The 20,606-nt window shown below is 34.3% G+C and overlaps 2 long non-coding RNA genes across 2 annotated transcripts in view; one reads left to right on the forward strand and one right to left on the reverse strand.

Annotated features, from left to right (window-relative positions):
- Window positions 1-16,367, reverse strand: part of LOC129489629 (uncharacterized) — a 74,008-nt gene extending 57,641 nt beyond the window's left edge. Inside the window, exons 1-3 of the long non-coding RNA XR_008660053.2 lie at window positions 16,255-16,367; window positions 16,120-16,169; window positions 15,411-15,482 (exon numbers count right to left, since the gene is read on the reverse strand). This is a non-coding gene — a long non-coding RNA (uncharacterized lncRNA). The remainder of the gene's footprint in view (window positions 1-15,410; window positions 15,483-16,119; window positions 16,170-16,254) is intronic.
- A 110-nt stretch (window positions 16,368-16,477) lies between these two features.
- LOC134731764 (uncharacterized) overlaps window positions 16,478-20,606 on the forward strand; it is a 108,144-nt gene continuing 104,015 nt past the window's right edge. Inside the window, exon 1 of the long non-coding RNA XR_010114355.1 lies at window positions 16,478-16,503. This is a non-coding gene — a long non-coding RNA (uncharacterized lncRNA). The remainder of the gene's footprint in view (window positions 16,504-20,606) is intronic.

Consider the following 20,606-nt stretch of genomic DNA (forward strand, 5'->3'; position numbering starts at 1 on the left):
TATCTTTATCAAATTGTTTTATAAATAAATGTTTTTAAAAATTAACTCTATAATTAAAATTTTATAGATGATATACTGATATTTGATTAATTTCCAGTAACACTTAAGATACTCCATGATTGCCAGGCGAGTTGGCTCACTAATCCAAGTACTTTGGGAGGCCAAGGCAGGTGGATTGATTGAGGCCAGGAGTTCAAGACCAGCCTGGCCAACATGGCAAAACCTCATCTCTACTAAAAACATAAAAATTAGCAGAACATGGTGGTGCACACCTGTAATCCCAGCTACTCGGGAGGCTGAAGCTTGAGAATCACTTGAACCTGGGAGGCGGAGGTTGCAGTGAGTAGAGATCATGCCACTGCAATCCAGCCTGGGTAACAGAGTGAGACTCCATCTCAAAAAAAAAAAAAATACTCCATGACTTGTCTCTGACATTTCTTAATAATCTTCTACAAATAAACAGATACCATCAGTAGAATTTCGACCAAAAACCTTCTTGAAAATAATTAGTATCTTCTTTTGGTGCTCTAAAATTCAGATTTTCATGTATCTGGCTTCATTGAGGTAGGGATTACATTTTGTAAAAGCATGCTCATGCTGAAATATGTAGAACATTATAAACTATTGTTAATTATTAAATGATATTCATGTTGAAAAACAATTTTTAAATTACTTTTAACTTGTACAATGTTATTCATATATGGCATACTATGACATATACTTCTATAGAAGAGAATGTAATACATAAATTTAGATCAAAACTCCAAACTAAGATACTAAAATACAAATGTAAATCTCTAGATACTAATTTTCAAGACAGTTTTCCTTAAAATAACTTTTACCTCATCCTGATGAAAATTAGGAATGTGTGTTTTTTGGAGGGGAGTTTAAGGTGAATGATATTGCCTGTGATGGATAATTTCTTCACCTAATTTCCAGTATACTTAGTGTTTTTGAAAACTTTGGGTAAATATACAATATGTCTTTAAGTAAATCAATGAGTATGTCTGCTTTAGGAAAATATAATATAAAAATTCCAGATTTACTAAAAAGTTTTAAATATGGAGTAATCTATATACAATAATTTTTGGAAATCCATAAAATTAAAGTACTATTAATACGTTGTAAAATTATAAAAGTATCATATATGCAACATAGAAATGTGAAAATTTACCAAAGTTTGTGTGCATATGTATAATCATATGAATATATGTATATATTCATTTGGGTCTGATCTTATAAAGTTTGGTGTTCTGATAATTCATTAAATATATCAGAGGAGAATTTTGTCAAGTCCTCATTAAAACCATATGTTTTAATAATTGCAAAGTAATACCTCTTATGAATATCAGATAGTTTATATGTTCATTCGATTCATATTAACATTGGGATATGTTTCCAGTTTTTATATTATAAAAACATCAGAAAAATTCCCTTAATGTATATAAATTACACAAATATGAATTTATGATTATTTGCTTAAAATTGTGTTTTAGATTTGGCATCAATAACTTGAAACCATTTATACAGATTGCTAAATTACCCTCTAGACATGTTATAACAATGTATTTCATCACCAGTATGTATTATAACAATGTATTTCATCACCAGTATGTGTGAAACTGTTACACACTTCTTTTTTCTTTTTTTTTTTTTGAGACGGAGTTTCACTCTTGTTGCCCAGGCTGGAGTGCAATGGCACGATCTGGGCTCACTGCAACTTCCACCTCCTGGGTTCAAGCAATTATCCTGTCTCAGCCTCCCAAGTAGCTGGGATTACAGGTGCCCAACACCACACCTGGCTAATTTTTGTATTTTTAGTAGAGACGGTGTTTCACCACATTGGCCAGGGTGGTCTTGAACTCCTGACCTCAGATGATCCACCGGGCTTGGCATCCCAAAGTGCTAAGATTACAGGTGTGAGCCACCATGACTGGCCTCACACTTCTTTTCTGAAGAATATGTTTAGTGTGTAGAAATACAGCTTACTATTGTTGGTCTTATTTCCTTTAATTTTATTGAATTCATTTATAAGTTCAATAGTTTGTGTGTATGTGTTCTTTATGATTTTCTACATATAAAACCATGTCATCTTCGAGGGTAGTTTTATCTCTTGCTTTCCAACTTTGATTCTTTTTATTTATTTTTCTTACCTACTCACCTAGCTAGCACTTCCAGTGCAATGTTGAATAGAAGTTTCAAGAAAGGATATTCATGTCTTTTTTTCTTATTTTAGGGGGAAATCTTATAGTCTTTTACCATTCAACATAACGTTGTATATAGGTTTTTCATATATACCAATTATCATATTGAGATAGTTTCCTTGTATTCCTAGTTTTGTGTACTTTTATTATTAAAGTGTGTTGAATGTGTTCATTTTTTTCTGCATCTATTGAGATAATTATGTGTTTTTTTAAGTTTATTTTTCTTTTTAATAATGTGATGCATCACACTGAGTGAGTTTTGTATGGTTAATCATCCTTATATTCATGAAATAAATCTCACTTGGTCATGGTATATATTATTACGTTGCTAGATTTGGTTTGCTGAAATTTTGTTGAGGATTATTGAATCTATTTATACAAAGGATATTAGTCTATAGTTTTCTTCTTTTGTTATTTTTTTCTGACTTTTATATTAGAATAATACTGTTCTCATTGCATAAGCGGAGAAGTTTTTTCCTTGTCTCTTGTTTTTTGAAAAATGATAAGAATGATGTTAATTATTCTTTAAATATTTGGTTGAATTCAGCAGTAAAGGCATCTAGGCTCTGCTTTAATTTATTGATATATTTTTCATTTTTGTTTTATTTTTCTGAATAAATCTTGATATCTTTTAGGTGAATTAAGACTTTTTTTCTCCTTGAGTCACTTTGGTAATTTGTGTATTCCTAGGACTTTCTCCATTGCATTCAGTGTACCTAATTTTCTGTCATGTAATTGTTCATATTATGCTTTCATAATGTTTTCATTCCTGCAAAGTTATTGGTAATGTTGACACTTATAATTATTAAGTTAGTCATTTGAGTTGTCTTTTTTCCTTGTCAATCTATGTAAAGGACTGTCAATCTTCATCTTAAAAATCAACTGGTTTCATTGTTTATTTCAATTACTTTTCCACTCTCTAGCTCGTTGATCTTCACTCTTATCTTCATCTTTTCTTTTATTCTACTTGCTTTGGGTTAACTTTGTTCTATTTTTTCTAGATCCTTAAGTAGATGTTCTGGTTATTGAGTTAAACTCTTCTTTTTTTTAATTTAAGCTTTTATAGCTATAAAGTGTCTCTAAGCACTACATTCACTGCATTCTATATGTTTTTGTAGGTTATGTTTTTATTCAACTTGAAGTATTTTCTGATTTATTTTGTGATACCCTTTTTGAATCCAATGGTTGCTTTAAAGTGTACCATTTAATTACAATATATTGGGGAATTTCCAGCTTTCTGTAATGGATCTCTGATTTCAATTGATTGTGCTTGAAGAACATACTTTATACAATTTCAATCTTTATAAGTATATTGAGACTTATCTTGTGGGTATAATATATGCTCTATCCTGGTGAATTATTGTGCATTTAAAAAGAACATGCTTTCTGCTATTGTTGAGTGGAGTATCCAACATATATCTCTCAAGTCTAATTGTCTTATACTGTTCTAGCTGTTTTCTTATTTATCTCATTTCTAATTGTGCTATTTTTGAAATTGGACTTATGAAGTCTCCAATTATTAATATTGAACTGTCTATTTCTTCTACTCTGTCAGTTTTTGATTCATATATTTTGGGGCTCTGTTGATCTATCTATATTTGTTATGTTTTCTTGGTGGATTTCACTTTTTATTCTTATATAATGTCCTCTTTGTTTCTTGTCACAGTTTTCATCTTCAAGTTTGTTTTGCCTGATGCTAGTCTAGTCACCCCATCCCCCTTTTTAGTTACTGTTTGCATGGAATATCGGTTCACATTCTTTCAATTTCAACCCATTTGTGTCTTTGGATATAGTGTGAATCTCTTCTAGATAGCATACACTATGGTCATTTTTTTTCTTACCATCAATCTCTGCCTTTTAATTGGAGAGTTTAATCCATTTACATTTAATGTAATTACAAATAAAGAATTTACTTCTACCATTTTGACTTCCTCCCTACTTCTTTAACTAATTTTTAAATTATTTTTTTCTATGAATTTTTGCCAGAAGAAAAGAGTTTTAAAAGATTTGGAATGTGCAGTGTTTGTTTATAGACTTTATTGAGTAGATTACTCTCAATATTTATATCAACATTGTTTGCCTTATAATTATCTTTAAATTGTTATCCTGTCTCTTAAAAATAGAGTCGGAATTTAAAAAGAAGCAGATAAATCTTTTAGATACATGTTCTGGAGCTTCAGTTGCCCACTGACAATGCTATTAATTTTCTGCAGGTGTCACCTTTATTTTCTTACCAAAGTCAGGTTCAATGTTGTCGTTTATTGAAAGATGAACATGAGACAAACACTTTGGAAGTTTGTTCACATTACATTCTCCAAGGAGCTCTGTGTAGTAGCATATTTAAGTCAGAAGTGAAAATACATTTGTATTTTAACATGTAAACATACAGGGTGTTTCAGATTTCAATTTATAAGATGTATTAATTAAGATGCAAAAAATAGATTACTTAGTTACTTGATATAAGCAAAGTATGAATCATAAATTGATATATACCATTGTTATTCATTTAAGTTTATAGATAATTCTGAGTTTATAGATAATTCTGAGCCAAGATAGCAAATACCTACATGAATAAAAGGGTTATAATATTTCTTCAGCAATAGTAAAACAGTAAATATATTTTTTATTACTAGGTTATGAATTGCTCTTTCTAACTTTTACTAAAAGAGAGGCACGCTCAAGGAATTCCAGTAATATAATTTTTGCTTTCCAACTGACAGCTATAGAAATGCTAAGTCATTTAATTCACCGGCATTAAATATTTTAAAGTCAGAAATATCACACTCACGAATGAAGATAACAAAAATCTTGCATGTCTTATTTTCACACTTTCAGTTTTAAACTCAATTGAAACCATCCCTGAGCTCAAATTGGCCTTTAGTATTACTTTTTCCCTCAAAACTAGTCAGCTATTGAGAAAAAAATCATTTCAAAAAAATAGTTGTTTGCCGATTTTCATCCTTGAATATATCTTAACATATACCAATTCAGTGTTAAGTATCTCCATCAACTTATTGTTAGTTTACAGATTTTACTTCTTTAAATTTACATAGAAAACTAGAAATAAAATCTTGTCCCCATAAACTTCAATTCTGTGAATCTATTCAGTCCCACAGATGGGAGTTAAAATGCTTCAACCATATAACTACTTTAGCCATTTGGTATACAAAAAGTATTTTAGCCATTAGGCACTTTTAGAGCTGGCTGTTGGATTCATTTCTGTAGAGAGATGAATGCAAGAAAGAAGAGAGGAGTTGCAGAGCAGTCAGAGAAAGAATAATTATTAAAAAAGAAACGTATAGCAGGGCAAAATTTAGAGCTGGAAAGAAGGAGGAACAAAAGGAATAAAGCAGAATGCACAACACTGATACAGATTAGCATTTTCCTGAAACCAAATTAGCTGGAAAAAGGGAAACACTGTTTCTTGATTACTATTTAAGTTATTCTGGTGTTTAACAAGACACAGAGTCTTACTACTTTATTCTTTTTTAATGTGTTTCTTCGTGGGCTTGGATGATGTTATAAAGTGTGGGGAAACAAAAATTTGGATTACTTCCTTTGGGCCATTTTATATTGATCACAGATCCAGGAATTATTAAAGTCATTATAATAATTAAATTCCCTGACATAAAGACAACTTTGCTTTAATAATTCTCAGTAGACTTCTAATTAATTAACATTTATCATATTGAGGTACATTTGTTCCAAAATGTAAGCGAAAACTATTAGATGTGATAATATGTGATCCAGAATAAATTAATCAAGGATATTGTTTCTTATAGATCCACTCAATTTTATACATTCATGATATAGTCACTATTAAATATATTATTCATGATGTAAAAAACATTATTTTTTATTATTTTAAGTTAATGTTACTTTTAAATAAATACAATGATACTTAAAGTAAAATGTATTCCATTGTTCATCAAATTTGTTTCACTATTACATTCATTCTCTTTACTAGAGAAATCATTTTTTTTGTGACTGGTTACTTACAGTCAGAATATATTTGACCACAGCCAGATGCAGTGTCTTAAGCCTGTAATCCCAGCACTTTGGGAGGCTGAGGCGGGCAGATCACCTGAGGTCAGGAGTTCAAGACCAGCCTGGCCAACATGGTAAAATCCTGTCTCTACTAAAAATACAAAAATTAGCCAGGCATGGTGGTGGGTGCTTGTAATGCCAGTGGCTCAGGAAGCTGAGGCAGGAGACTTGCTTGAACCTGGGAGGCAGAGGTTGCAGTGAGCCAAGATAGCACCAGTGCACTCCAGCCAGGGCGACAGAGCAAGACTCATCTCAAAAAAAAAAAAAAAAAAAAAAAAAAAAAAGAAAGAAGAATATATTTGACCACAAAATGACATAATTAATCAAAGGATTAACAAAGAGAAAAGCATAGTAGAAAATCTTGAGAATTTGAGGATATATACTCAGTTGTCATGATCCGTTAGAGTTTGGTTTACTAGCCCATATGTCCCAGGTACATGACTTCTAGGCTGGTATAAGTGTGGTTCTGTCATACAAAGAGTAATACATTGAGCAAAACAGAGCACACTTTACAGTTTGAGATAATTTGTCCATTCCTATTACAGTCAACTTTTTCCTACTAATCAGCTAATCTTTAGCAAATGTTTTATCAATCATTAGGAAATGTCCCTGAGCAACATATTTATTGGAAACAAAGTATCGAAATAATATGAAGGAAATCTCAATATGTGTAGGGTAACCTTTGTTGATGTGGATACATTTTGACAAATGCTGTTATTAGTAAAGGAAAACATTACTGGTATAATAATTCTAATGTAATTTAGTGTTAAAAGGAGTTGTATGTGACAAATTTTTAAAATATACTAAATAAAATTTGGAAACTAGTCTAATTTCAATCAGCATATCAGTTTGAAGCATAGTCTTCTCTGTTATTATTTCTGTCATTCTCAAATTATCTTGTTTCATTTTATTAATTTTATTGTAATTTTACATTTTTTCATGGTGAATAATACAGGTACAAAAAATAATAAAATGAACACCCATGACACTGACGTATCACTTAGGAAATGGAATATTTTTTACACTTTAGAGACTTTCGTGTACTCGTTGTAGATGCCATATTCCTTCTTTCCCTAGAAGAAAACACATATTTTGTTGTTTTCTGTTACTCATTCTTTAATTTTTCAAAAAGAGATTTTAACATTTGGGTGTATAACTAAAGATATGGTTTTAGTTTTGATTTTTAAAGATTACATATTATAAACAGAATTATGTTGCAAGCATTGTTTGTGATTAGCTTTGTTGGCTCAATATTCTTGTTTTTCAGTTTCACCCATTCTGGTGTGCATATATGAAGTTCATTTATTGATTCTCAATGCTATACAAAATTATATTGTACCAATCAAAATCACTTACTTTCTATTCTATTGTTGACTGAAACACATTGTTTTCTGTTGCTTTGTTTTATTATCTTCCTACTCTATAATTCTTTATCAGTTGTATATGTTGCACATATATTCTCCCAGTTTGTGAATTATACTTTCTTTATAATGTCTTGTGAATAAGAGGGATTCATATGTATTGGCCTTTTCATTTAGAGTTGGTGCCATTGCAGCTTGTTTAGGAAACACATTCCTAATAAAGGTTATAAACACATACATCTGTGTTGACTTCTGCTTTTGAAACTCTTTTTAAAATTTGAATTCTCTCATTTGGAATGGATTATGTGTAGCTGTGAGATACGAGTCTATTATAAAATATATGTATGTATTTTTTCGCTTGGGTAGCAATTTGTCTCAGCATCACTTACTGATGAGCTTGCTTCCCCCTAGTGATTCATAATGCAATTTCTGTAAAATAGCAGGTTCCCATGCATTAGTTTGTTCTGGGCTCTTTATGCTCTTCCACCAGTCTCCTTCTCTGTCCTGCTGCTGAAAACTCACAAATTAATTACCATACCTTTTTAAAAGTTCTTAATAATTGAAAAGATAACTCCACAATATTCTTCTTCAGGAGTGTCTTGGCTATTTGCTCTTGAGTTTTTTTGTTCTTATATCAAGTTATTAATGAAACCCTAATGGGATTTTTATTGCAGATGAATTAAATATATAGATCAATTTGGGAGAATTTACTCATAAAATATTAAGTATGATTAATATATATTTAGTGAATATATATTTTTAATGTTATATATAAGTTCTATACAAAGACAAAGGTCTTAAAATATTTTGCTACATTTTATTTGCAGTTATTATTTATTAGTAGTATAAATGGTATCTGAAATTATGTATTTGTTCTTTACAGAAATATAACAAAGATTGGAACAGCACACTGCTTATAAACTACTTATTAATATAAATATTGTTATAGAATTTAAAAATAGAGAATACTATTATCTTAAAATAATGGTTCTTTTAAAAATATTTTCCAATATGTATATATTTTTCTTATATTATTATGCCATTTAAAGAGTCTAGTACAGTATTGAATTCAAGTATATCAGCAGACATTTTTTTCTTCTTCCTAACTTAAAGAAAATACATCTTTGTTTACAGAAAGTCTCTTTATTTATAGGTTTCTAACAATTTTATCATGATTAGCTATTGGACTTCAATGAAAACTCTTTTTCATTATTAAAATATTTGATTGGTACTATGTCATTTTCCTGATTTGAATAAACATTATTGTCCTGTAATGAAGTAAATGGTATTTTGTGTATTTTATACATTCTTGAAATTTATTTTCTAATAGTTTACTTAGTATTACATTTCTGCACATTTTCCTGATTTTGAATTGGAAAAGAAAGGCAACCAAGTATGCAAAATAAGCAAAGCCTTGAACAGGCACTTGACAAAAGAAGATAATTATAACCACCAAGAAAATGCAAATTAACACAAAATGAGATATTACAAATAGCCAAATGGCAGAGTAAAAAAATCTAAGAAGTCTAAAAAAATCTGTTGATACAAAGTGTCAGATTTTGGAGCAGATGATATTCTCATATATTTTTGATGTGTGAGAAAATTGGCACTTTCACTAAGCAACATTTTAGTAAAATCTATTAATGCCAAACATATGGATACTATATTGCCCAGAATTTTTACTCTTAGGTATGAATCCCACATAAATGAAATGCATGGATCCCAGATACCTGTACAAGAATGTTAACCAAAGGATTATTCATAGTACATACAAGCAACAAACAACACAAACATTTTGTTTTATAAACCGTAAAAAAGTTAAATGAATTGTGGTCCATTCACATAATAAAATATAATTATTTACATCTACATGAAAGATATTGATGAGTCTTTCAAACATAAGACTGAGTTCCATCACTTAGGAGATGATCCCAAAGCCCCACTCATCACTGGAATTTAGTCACCTGCCAATAGCTAGCAACGTTGGAGAGGTAGAAATGAAGTCTCTATGTATGCACCATTGTGTCTAGGTAAATCTTTAGGTGTTTCCTTATTAAAAAGAAAAAAAGAGTAGGAATAGTGAAGAAATATTGTTGTTTCTGTCATAGATACTTCTTTAGTCATATACTAAAGTGGTAGTAATATACAAAAGCATATAATTTTGTAAAGTAACACTGATTCTTTTGCCAGAGACATCAAAATCGATTGCCAGCATCTATAAGGAGACATCTGAAATCCTACATATTTTTCAAATCTAAAGTTACCCACTTTTTAAATGCAGATAATATGCTTCAGGTTTTCTTTCAGAAGGCTTCAATTTCACAATTCCTGATAAATCTATTCTCTGTACGATTTTCTCAACATTCTTGTCAAAATTTGTTTAATATAGAGGTTAATCACAATGATCCACATAAATTCATTTATATTGAAGTTTAAATAAGAAAAGATTTGAGAGTTTACATCATCATTTTAATAGAAATTTCATCCCTTAATAAAACAAATTAACCAGAATGGTAAAATTTTCAGCACCAGAAAGAAGCAAATAGAAAAATTAGGGCAAATAGATGAGATATTATCAGTACCTCTCAGGTTTTCCAATGTGGAGGATTGACTTCATGGATCTGTATATAATGCTGATTCCATTTAAATTACATAAAAGAAAACTTTAGAAGCGAAAAAGACAAATTTTATAATTCCTATAATTATAGGTAATTTCCTTCTTGCTAGTCAAAGTTTATTATACAAGGAAATAATTTAATAGTATCTTAAGAAATAGGGACAAAGCAATAAGGTTTAAAGTTGCTTAATTTAAAACCAGGGTAGACTCATGCCTGTAATCGCAGCAGTTTGGGAGGCCGAGAAAGATAGATCACCTAAGGTCAGGAGTTCGAGACCAGCCTGACCAACATGGTGAAACCCCATCTCTACTAAAAATACAAAATTAGCCAGGTGTGGTGGTACACACCTGTAATCCTAGCTACTTGGGAGGCAGAGGCAGGATAATCACTTGATCCTGTGAGGCAGAGGTTGCAGTGAGCCAAGGTCGTGCCATTGCACTCCAGCCTGGGCAACAGAGTGAGACTCCATCTCAAAAAATAAAATAAAATAAAATAAAAAATAGAACCAGAGTAGAGTTTGGTCCCAGATAATTTACATTATACTGTCTTTTATGAACAGTATAAGAAATTTGGATTAAAAAATATATTAAGTTTATTAAACTCAAGAAGTTTATCCAGAACCATAAACTCTTGTCATGTTAAAATGTATGGTCAACTTCAAAAACAAGAAATGGGGAAAGGATTCCCTATTTAATAAATGGTGCTGGGAAAACTGGCTAGCCATATGTAGAAAGCTGAAACTGGATCCCTTCCTTACACCTTATACAAAAATTAATTCAAGATGGATTAAAGACTTAAATGTTAAACCTAAAACCATAAAAACCCTAGAAGAAAACCTAGGCAATACCATTCAGGACATAGGCGTGGGCAAGGACTTCATGTCTAAAACACCAAAATCAATGGCAACAAAAGGCAAAATTGACAAATGGGATCTCATTAAACTAAAGAGCTTCTGCACAGCAAAAGAAACTACCATCAGAGTGAACAGGCAACCTACAGAATGGGAGAAAATTTTTGCAACCTACTCATCTGACAAAGGGCTAATATCCAGAATCTACAATGAACTCAAACAAATTTACAAGAAAAAAACAAACAACCCCATCAAAAAGTGAGCAAAGGACATGAACAGACACTTCTCAAAAGAAGATATTTATGCAGCCAAAAAACACACGAAGAAATGCTCATCATCACTGGCCATCAGAGAAATGCAAATCAAAACCACAGTGAGATACCATCTCACACCAGTTAGAATGGCCATCATTAAAAAATCAGGAAACAACAGGTGCTGGAGAGGATGTGGAGAAATAGGAACACTTTTACACTGTTGGTGGGACTGTAAACTAGTTCAACCATTGTGGAAGTCAGTGTGGCGATTCCTCAGGGATCTAGAACTAGAAATACCATTTGACCCAGCCATCCCATTACTGGGTATATACCCAAAGGACTATAAATCATGCTGCTATAAAGACACATGCACACGTATGTTTATTGCGGCACTATTCACAAAAGCAAAGAGTTGGAACCAACCCAAATGTCCAACAACGATAGACTGGATTAAGAAAATGTGGCACATATACACCATGGAATACTATGCAGCCATAAAAAATGATGAGTTCGTGTCCTTTGTAGGGACATGGATGAAACTGGAAAACATCATTCTCAGTAAACTATTGCAAGGACAAAAAACCAAACACCGCATGTTCTCACTCATAGGTGGGAATTGAACAATGAGAACTCATGGACACAGGAAGGGGAACATCACACTCTGGGGACTGTTGTGGGGTGGGGGGAGGGGGGAGGGACAGCATTAGGAGATACACCTAATGCTAAATGACGAGTTAATGGGTGCAGGAAATCAACATGGCACATGGATACATATGTAACAAACCTGCACATTGTGCACATGTACCCTAAAACCCTAAAGTATAATAATAAAAAAAAAAAATGTATGGTCAACTTAATACAGAATTAAAAACATGTTGTCAAATTCATTTTCTATCACGAATGACGTAAGTAGGAATATATAATGTCACTTGCTTTATTCAGTCTGATTTGCATAGCAGTGATGAATTATGTAACTGATACTGTGACACTAAACACAAAATTGTATTTGTAATCACCTAGGATATTCATTTGCCTTCATCAACTGACAATGTCCTAACATTTTTTAAGAAAACATCTTATGTGCCAATATTTTTTGACAACTGTAGCTATCTATATAGAATTAAACACTTTAAAAAACCAACTTGACGGCCGGGTGCGGTGGCTCACGCTTTTAATCCCAGCACTTTGGGAGGCCGAGACCAGTGGATCACGAGGTCAGGAGATTGAGACCATCCTGGCTAACAGGTAGAAACCCCGTGTCTACTAAAAATACAAAAAAATTAGCCGGGCTTGGTGGCGGGCACCTGTAGTCCCAGTTACTCAGGAGGCTGAGGCAGGAGAACTGCGTGAACCCAGCAGGCAGAGCTTGCAGTGAGCCGAGATCGTGCCACTGCACACCAGCCTGAGCTGGGTAACTGAGCGAGACTCCATCTCAAAAAAAAAAAAGAAAAAAAAAAACAAAAACTTGACTTTTTAAGCAGTAATGTGGTGCTTTCAAATAAAAAGAAAAGTTTACAGTCATATTAAGTACTAATATAATCTGTTATTTTAACCTCTTGTCTTTTCTTTGAATCGGATATACGTGCTTGACAGCTGAATGAAAAAAGAAAAGTCAAGCACTTTAAAACAAGATTGAAACAACTTGGTTTAAACACATGGTTAATTTCCCTCAAGATACCTCCAAACTGCCCCTAAGAGATTGGAAATTTTGCAAGATAGTCATTCAAATTCATATGCTTGATTAAAAGCAGCAGAACCCAGGTTTTGCAAGTCCAATTTTTCTATTATTCTTTATTTAAAATATTGCCCTAATTATGATAGTGACCCAAGTAAACAACACGAGTTATTCAATCTGTACTATTTGTGATATGTTGTACAAATATCAAAATGAAAGTTGATATAGTAGAAAAATTACTGCCTTTGCCATTTGAAGACCAGGGATTACTTTCTCTTTCACATTGCTAACCTTGTGATCTTGAAAAAAAAATATCTATATTTAAATTCGGGTCTTCAGCTTTGTCATTTGCAATTAGAACACAATAGTTGATACCTCACAGTGTTCGCAGATTAACTAAACATGCACGTATCATCTTAACATCGTAAAAGTTCTCTGATTTACCTCTCTACATGCCTAGCACAGAGTCTGGGATTTTGAAAATAAATTTTGGTAATTTTAAATCTTTTAAGTAAGGATTAAATGAGGTAAATCTTGCCTTTTTGGCCAGAATGAAAGCAAATGATTTTTCTAAAGGAAAGGAAAACAGCACTCTATCAATGCTGAGGTGATAGATAATATTGAGTCAGATTTCAAGCAATGGTAAGCGAGATTCCACTTCAGCAATCAGAAACAAATAATCTCTTTGCCTTGCTAATTGGGTGAGAAATAAAGACCAGTATTGTTGCAACAAGGGAGCACCCTAGTAAGGTGAGCATACATACAAGTTCAGGTAATAATCAGGTTTATTGGGTGTTGTGTCTATGTATATGAAGCATAGAAATTAAAAAAACCAAGTATATTATCATCAAGAATTTCACAAGTGAGAATTATATAGCATAACTTTATACTGACATCTAAGGCTTTTATGGATAGACTTTCGTACGATGTCACCAATTGCAATACTTTCATAATATTATTGCAGAAATTTTAACATCACTATAGTATAGAACTCTAGACTATAAAATCAATGATAAAAAAGGAAAAAAATTTTAGTTGCTCCCCAGCCTTGTTGTCTTGATAACATTCATAGACTCATCTAAAGAGTATCCTAACACAATTCTTCTTGTGTTATGCTCTGAGTCTAAACTTTGTCAAAATTATCTTTTGCACATAGTTCTATGAATAAGAATTTGAAACAGGGCCTTCCTGTTACATACATTGCTCTTTATGAAGAAACAAAATTTCATGGGATCAGCTACATGAGAATATGCACTACCTATTTTAACTACTTTTTTGTTGTTGAAATTCTTTGTTTTTCCTTAAGGATATTTTGCTTGCTATCACATTAAATTTTCTCTGTTGTTTCACTTCTTTAAATTACACTTAATAAAGTGGTTATTACAATATTCAATATGTTTATTCATCGCGGTTATTAATTTCAATGGGGATTGTGGAACAAGTGGGTGGGGATACGCATTGGCTGAGGTTAGCTATGTATTTACATCAAGACTTGACTAGAGATTTATTAGGGAAACATCTGTGAACTGGGAATATTCTAGTTCTAAGAAAGTTGCAGCAAAGTAGATGGGTTCTTTGAGACCAGATTGATCATCAGAGAATTACATGTTTCGCAGGAACCAATCTGACTTAGTATCCTTGCCATATTCAGTCACTGCCAATTCAGTTACTGCCTGGGAATGGCTCATCGGAAGCTTGGCCTCCAGAGGAAGACAGTGGTAAATTTCCCAGTGCAGCAAGTGGGAATGAGAGTCAATTGTGCCCTCCTGAGCTGGAAGAGCTGAAAGATGTATTTTTATGGTCAGCACAGGAGCCCTTTCACACAAACAAGGGCTGCTAAGGGCTTATTTTAAATTTGGCTTATAATAGTTTCACTTCGTTCTCTGAATATTTCTTCTGTTGAAGATAATCTGTATGATAATTACACAATGAGCATTATTTTTCAGAACTCAGAAAAATAGTAATCAAATATTGATATTCATTAGATTCATAATCCATGCCAGTTTTGCTCCAGATGAGCTTCCAGAATAGATTTAACTGTTTGAAATCTAGGAATCTTAAAAATCAAGTAAGTAGAACATCTTACTGAGAAAGTGCCCCTTCATTTTATCTTCAAACATAATTATCCTAAAATAATCATATATTTCTCAACTTTTCAGAATGATTTTGAGAGCTATAATAAGATATACTTCACTGAATTTATTCTCACACCTATCTGCTTCTACAGAAATTCCAATGAACTTTGTTCACCTTTCTTTAAGTCAGTACCTAGAAAAGTAAACACAAAAAATTCAAACAAATAAAAGCCCCACTGTATTCATGTATTCGTCCATTTTCATACTGCTATAAATAATACCTGAGACTGAGTAATTTATAAAGAAAAGAGGTTTAATTGACTCACGGTTCTGCATGGCTGAAGAGGCCTCAGGAAACTTACAGTCATAGTGGAAGGTTAAGGGGAAGCAAGGCACATCTTACCCATATGGCATCAGGAGAGAGAGAGAGAAAAGGGAAGCACAAGACACTTATAAGCAACTGTATCTCATGAGAACTCACTCACAATTATGAGAACGGCCTGGGGAAAACTGCCCCCATGAGCCTATCACCTCCCACCAGGTTCCTCTATCACAGGTGGGAATTACAGTTTGAAATGAGATTTGGGTGGGGACACAGAGCCAAACCATATCATCCTGCCCTGGCCCCTTCCAAATATCATATCATGTCCTTTGCACATTTTAAAGCCAATTGTTAGTTATGAGTTCTAAATTGCTTTTAAAAGAATCAATATGTCAGTATGTTCAATTCTTTGCCTTCTACTTTTAAACTTAACTTCCTTGTAAAGCAACCTTTTTCGATTACCTACTCCACCCTGACCCATTCTGATTACCTGCTCTGCCCTGACTCATTCCAATTACCTACTCCACCCTGACTCATTCCGATTACCTGCTCTGTCATAACAATTTTTTCCCACCAAACCACTCACCCCGTCACTCTCTTTCAATTAGCCGATCAGAATTAGTTTAGCCTGTGCGGTCTAACCCTAGCCAATAGGGACCACATGCGTCAGGGGTAAGAACCCCTTCCCCTCCCTTGGCCAAGTGTGTGCTCACCATTGCTCCATCTGTAAGGGTATACCCTTCTGTAGAAGTACCTTGCCTTGCTGAAAATTAAAAAGAAAATTTTATATTCGAGTGCTAGTTCTTTTGCAGCACCGAAACTTTATTTATAACAATTTGAGGGCTCACAGGTGATTACATTATCCTCCGGGGGCGGTCTCTGGTTCTCTCTTGTGAGGAGGCACGCCCCGCCCCCTTGTGGCGGCCTCAGGGGTGAGAACTCAAGACCCACCAGGTGCGAGGAATAACTGGAGCTCTCAGCAATGCGCAGGGGAGGGGCTGGGGGGAGGGACTGGCCAGCACCTAGCTTAAAGGATCCTCATACACTGCAGCGACGATTCTGCGCACAGACCAAGGAAGGAGAAACTACAGGAGCCGGTAAAGTACTTCCTTGGTGGTCAAATTCTGGAGGGCTAAATGTATGTGTGGGTGAATGATCACAAACAAGCCTACTTGTGGTGCTGTTCATGTGGATGGTGAAAAGTTCTACTGCTGGACGGAGTGAGTGGGTCCTCTCTGCACTGCCATAGCTACCTCAAATGGCTTAGGGCAGACCCTGTCATGGGATTTATACCAGCACGCCAACACTAAGCGGGGCCTAATTCTCCCTTGGGGAGCAGCCAGAGAGGACAACATGAGTGGGAAGTGTGCAAGGGACCTTCAGAGGGGGAAAGGGAGGAAACAGGTCAACCTTCCAGAGCAGCAAGGCAAGACGGGTGTCAGGGGTTGAGCCTTCTGGGACAGGCAAGGTGAGACATTTCTGGTGTGAAGGGTTGAGACTTCCAGGACAGGCAAGGGGAGACATCCCTGGTGTGAGGGGTTGAGCCTTCCACTAATTTCAAGGGTTGAACCTCACACAAACCTCCGGTAATAAGAAAAATATTCAGAACTCCTCTTTCCTTTCTTCTCGGGGGAAGAAAGAGTAGCTCCACTCCCGCCAGTCCCTCCTCTAGGGGAAGGGGAAGGAGAGGGGAGAACAGCAGCATAAGCGGCAGGCGGAAGCAGGGATGCAGAGAGGAGAGAAAGAGAGGAAAGAGAGAGAGAAGGGAAAGAGAGAGGGGAGAGAGAGGAAGAGAGGAAGAGACAGAGAGACAAAGAGGGAGTCAACGAGAGAAAGAGAGAGATAAAGTCAAAGAGAGAAAGAGATACAAGTAGTAAAGAGAAAACAGTGTACCCTCTTCCTTTAAAAGCCAGGGTAAATTTAAAACCTATAATTGATAATTGAAGGTCTTTTCCATGACTCTATAACACTCCAATACCACCTTGTTGTCAGTGTAAACAAGGGCGTAACCCAAAAGCACTGAGGCCACTAAGGACCCGTAGCCTTCCTATCAAAAATTCTTAACCCGGTAACCCAAGGATGGCCCAAATGCAGTCCCTCTGTAGCGACAACTGCTTTGCTAGCAGAAGAAAGTAGAAAAATAACTTTTAGAGGAAACCTCATTGTGAGCACACCTCACCAGTTCAGAACTACCCTAAGTCAAGAAAAAAGCAAAAAGGTAGTTTACTAACTCAAAAATCTTAAAGTATGGGGCTATTCTGTTAGAAAAAGATGATTTAACATTAACCATTGATAATTCCCTTAACCCAGCAGGTTTCCTAACAGGGGATCTAAATCTTAATTAATTACCATACAAAAGTCCAACCAGACCTAGGAGGAACTCCCTTCAGGACAGGACGATAGAAAGTTCCTCCCGGGTGATTGAGGGAAAAAGACACAATGGGTATTCGGTAATTGATAGGGAAACTCTTGTAGAAGCAGAGTTAGGAAAATTGCCTAATAATTGATCTGCTCAAATATGCGAGCTGTTTGCACTCAGCCAAGCCTTAAAGTACTTACAGAACCAAGAAGGAACCATCTATACCAATTCTAAGTTAATTTGGACTAAACAAGGTCTTATTAATAGCAAAGGATAATTGAAATCCAAAACTTACAAGGTTTTCAACATAAGTAAAGTTTGCTAAAAGTTAACAGTGTAACATGTATTATTTTAACTTCTAGTCTTGTGGCCTTAGGCAGTCTAGTCCACAGACATGAAGGAAGTTTGCTTTGGAGAAAATTTTAAAAAAAGGGGGGGGAGGGGAAGAATTTATATAAAAAGAATGTTATATGATAAATTCTTGTCCTAAAATAAATTAACTGGTTTTTTAAAGAAAGGCATGTTTGCAACAAGTCAGAAGGTTGAGGCAAGTCAAAGACTGTGAAAGTCGTGAAAAGAAGTTATAAAAGGGAATTTATGCAAGAAATGTTGTATAATTTAGAAGTAGTTAGGCCTCCTGAATGTAAAACTGTTGAAGACACAGTTTGTGTGCAAGGTGTGCAAGGAAAGTAAAATGTACTTTTGATAAAAGGATTATAAGAAGGCATAAAAATGTGAATTTTTACCTACATTAAAAGGTTAAAAATTTTGTTTTAAAGGTTTAAGCAAGTTTTAAAATGTTCATTGTAAAGGAAATTCTGTGTGTAAACATATTGGCTAAAGTTAAAGGGGTATCATCCAGTTTTTCTGTGAACTGGACATTAAAATAAAAGCACAATGGGTGTTTCTTAAAGCACTAACCTGCTCTTTAACAAAAATTATAAAAGGTTAAAAAGAGTCTATAAAAATCTTACCTTATGGTCAGATGTTAAAATTGGAAAAATATGTCTACAAGGTTTTATTAAAATTGAGTGTAACATTAACAACATACTAATATAAAGGTGAAATTTAGTTTATCTGGTATAAAAAGCATACAGTAAGCATTGTCAAATATAAAATGGTGTTTGGCTTTCTTTGGTCTAAAAACTAATAAAAATAGGTGCTAAAGAAATAATGGGTGCAGCACACCAACATGGCACATGTATACATATGTAACAAACCTGCACATTGTGCACGTGTACCCTAAAACTTTAAGTATAATAATAATTAAAAAAAATTTAAATAAAAAAAAGAAAATTTCTCAGTAAGAAGGCAACAAGGACTATGAAGTCTACTGCTAATGTCCCCACATATAAAACAAAAGATCAGTTTCTTAGAAAGTATATACTTGGTTTATCTTCCACTTTCCTTTCCTTCAAAACTAAAAGTATTTTGGCAAAGGTACCACCCCTTGAAACAATGGCCTGAGCTGTAAATTGGCTCCTTTTAGTCACCACTGGAGCTGGAGCTGCTGGGACACAGGGTGCCATGTCCAGAGGCTGCACAGAATAATGGAGTCTTGGTCCCCACTCATGAAACCATTTTTCCTTTCTAGGCCTCCAGGCCTTGGGAGTGGCGCCGTGAAGGTCTCTGACATTCCCTGGAGACATTTTCCCCATTGTCTTGGCTATTAACATTTGGCTCCTTGTTACTTATGCAAATTTCTAAGGCTGGCTTGAATTTCTCCCCAGGAAATGGGGTTTTCTTTTTTACCACATAATCAGTCTTTAAATTTTCCAAACTCTAATCTTTTGCTACCCTTTTAAATATAAGTTCCTCATCTCCATCTGAGACCATCTCAGCCTGGACTTCATTGTCCATATCAGTATCAGCATTTTGGCCAAAACCATTCAACAAATCTCTGGGAAGTTCCAAACTTTCCCATATGATCTTGTCTTCTTCTGACCCTTCAAAACTATTCCAACATCCGCCCATTACCCAGTTCCAAAGTCACTTCCACATTTTCAGGTTATCTTTATAGCAGTTCCCCACTCTCCATGTTACCAATTTCCTGTATTCATTTTCACATTGCTATAAAGATACTATTTGAGACCAGGTAATTTATAAAGAAAAGTTTAATTGATTCACAGTTCCACATGGCTGAAGAGGCCTCAGGAAACTTATAATCATGGTGGAAGGTGAAGGGGAAGCAAGGCATGTCTTACGTGGCAGTAGGAGGCAGAGAGAGAAGGGAGAAGCACCAGACATCAAACAACCAGATCTCGTGAGAACTCACTCACTATCACGAAAACAGCATGGAGGGACCAGCCTCATGATCTAATCACCTTCCACCAGGTCTCTCCCTGGCTCTGGACACATGGGGATTACAATTTGAGATGAGATTTGTGTGGAGATACAGCCAATCCATTTTACCCACAAATACTTCTATGTTTCCTGTTTATTCATGTGATCTTGAAAGTGAAGAGTTTTGAGTGACAAATATCCTCAAATATTTTAAGAGTTTTTTATATGCCCTTCAAAACACATTTCTACTTATTCAAAACTTATTTCTAGAAAGTCCTAGCCAGATTAATTAGGTGAGAGAAATAAATAAAAAGTACTCAAAAGGAAAAGAAGAAGTCAAACCACCCCTCTTTACTGACAATATGATTCTATAACTAGAAAGCCCTAAAGACTCAGCCAAAAGGTTTCTTGAACTGAAAAATGACTTCAGAGAAGTTTCAGGATAGAAAACAAATGTACAAAAATTTGTAGCATTTCTATATATGAGTAATGTTAAAGCTGAGAGCCAAAATCAAGAATGTAACCCCACTTACAATATCCACAAAATGAATAAAATAT

This window comes from Symphalangus syndactylus, chromosome 1 (assembly GCF_028878055.3).
Source record: "Symphalangus syndactylus isolate Jambi chromosome 1, NHGRI_mSymSyn1-v2.1_pri, whole genome shotgun sequence".
Lineage (NCBI taxonomy): Eukaryota > Metazoa > Chordata > Mammalia > Primates > Hylobatidae > Symphalangus > Symphalangus syndactylus.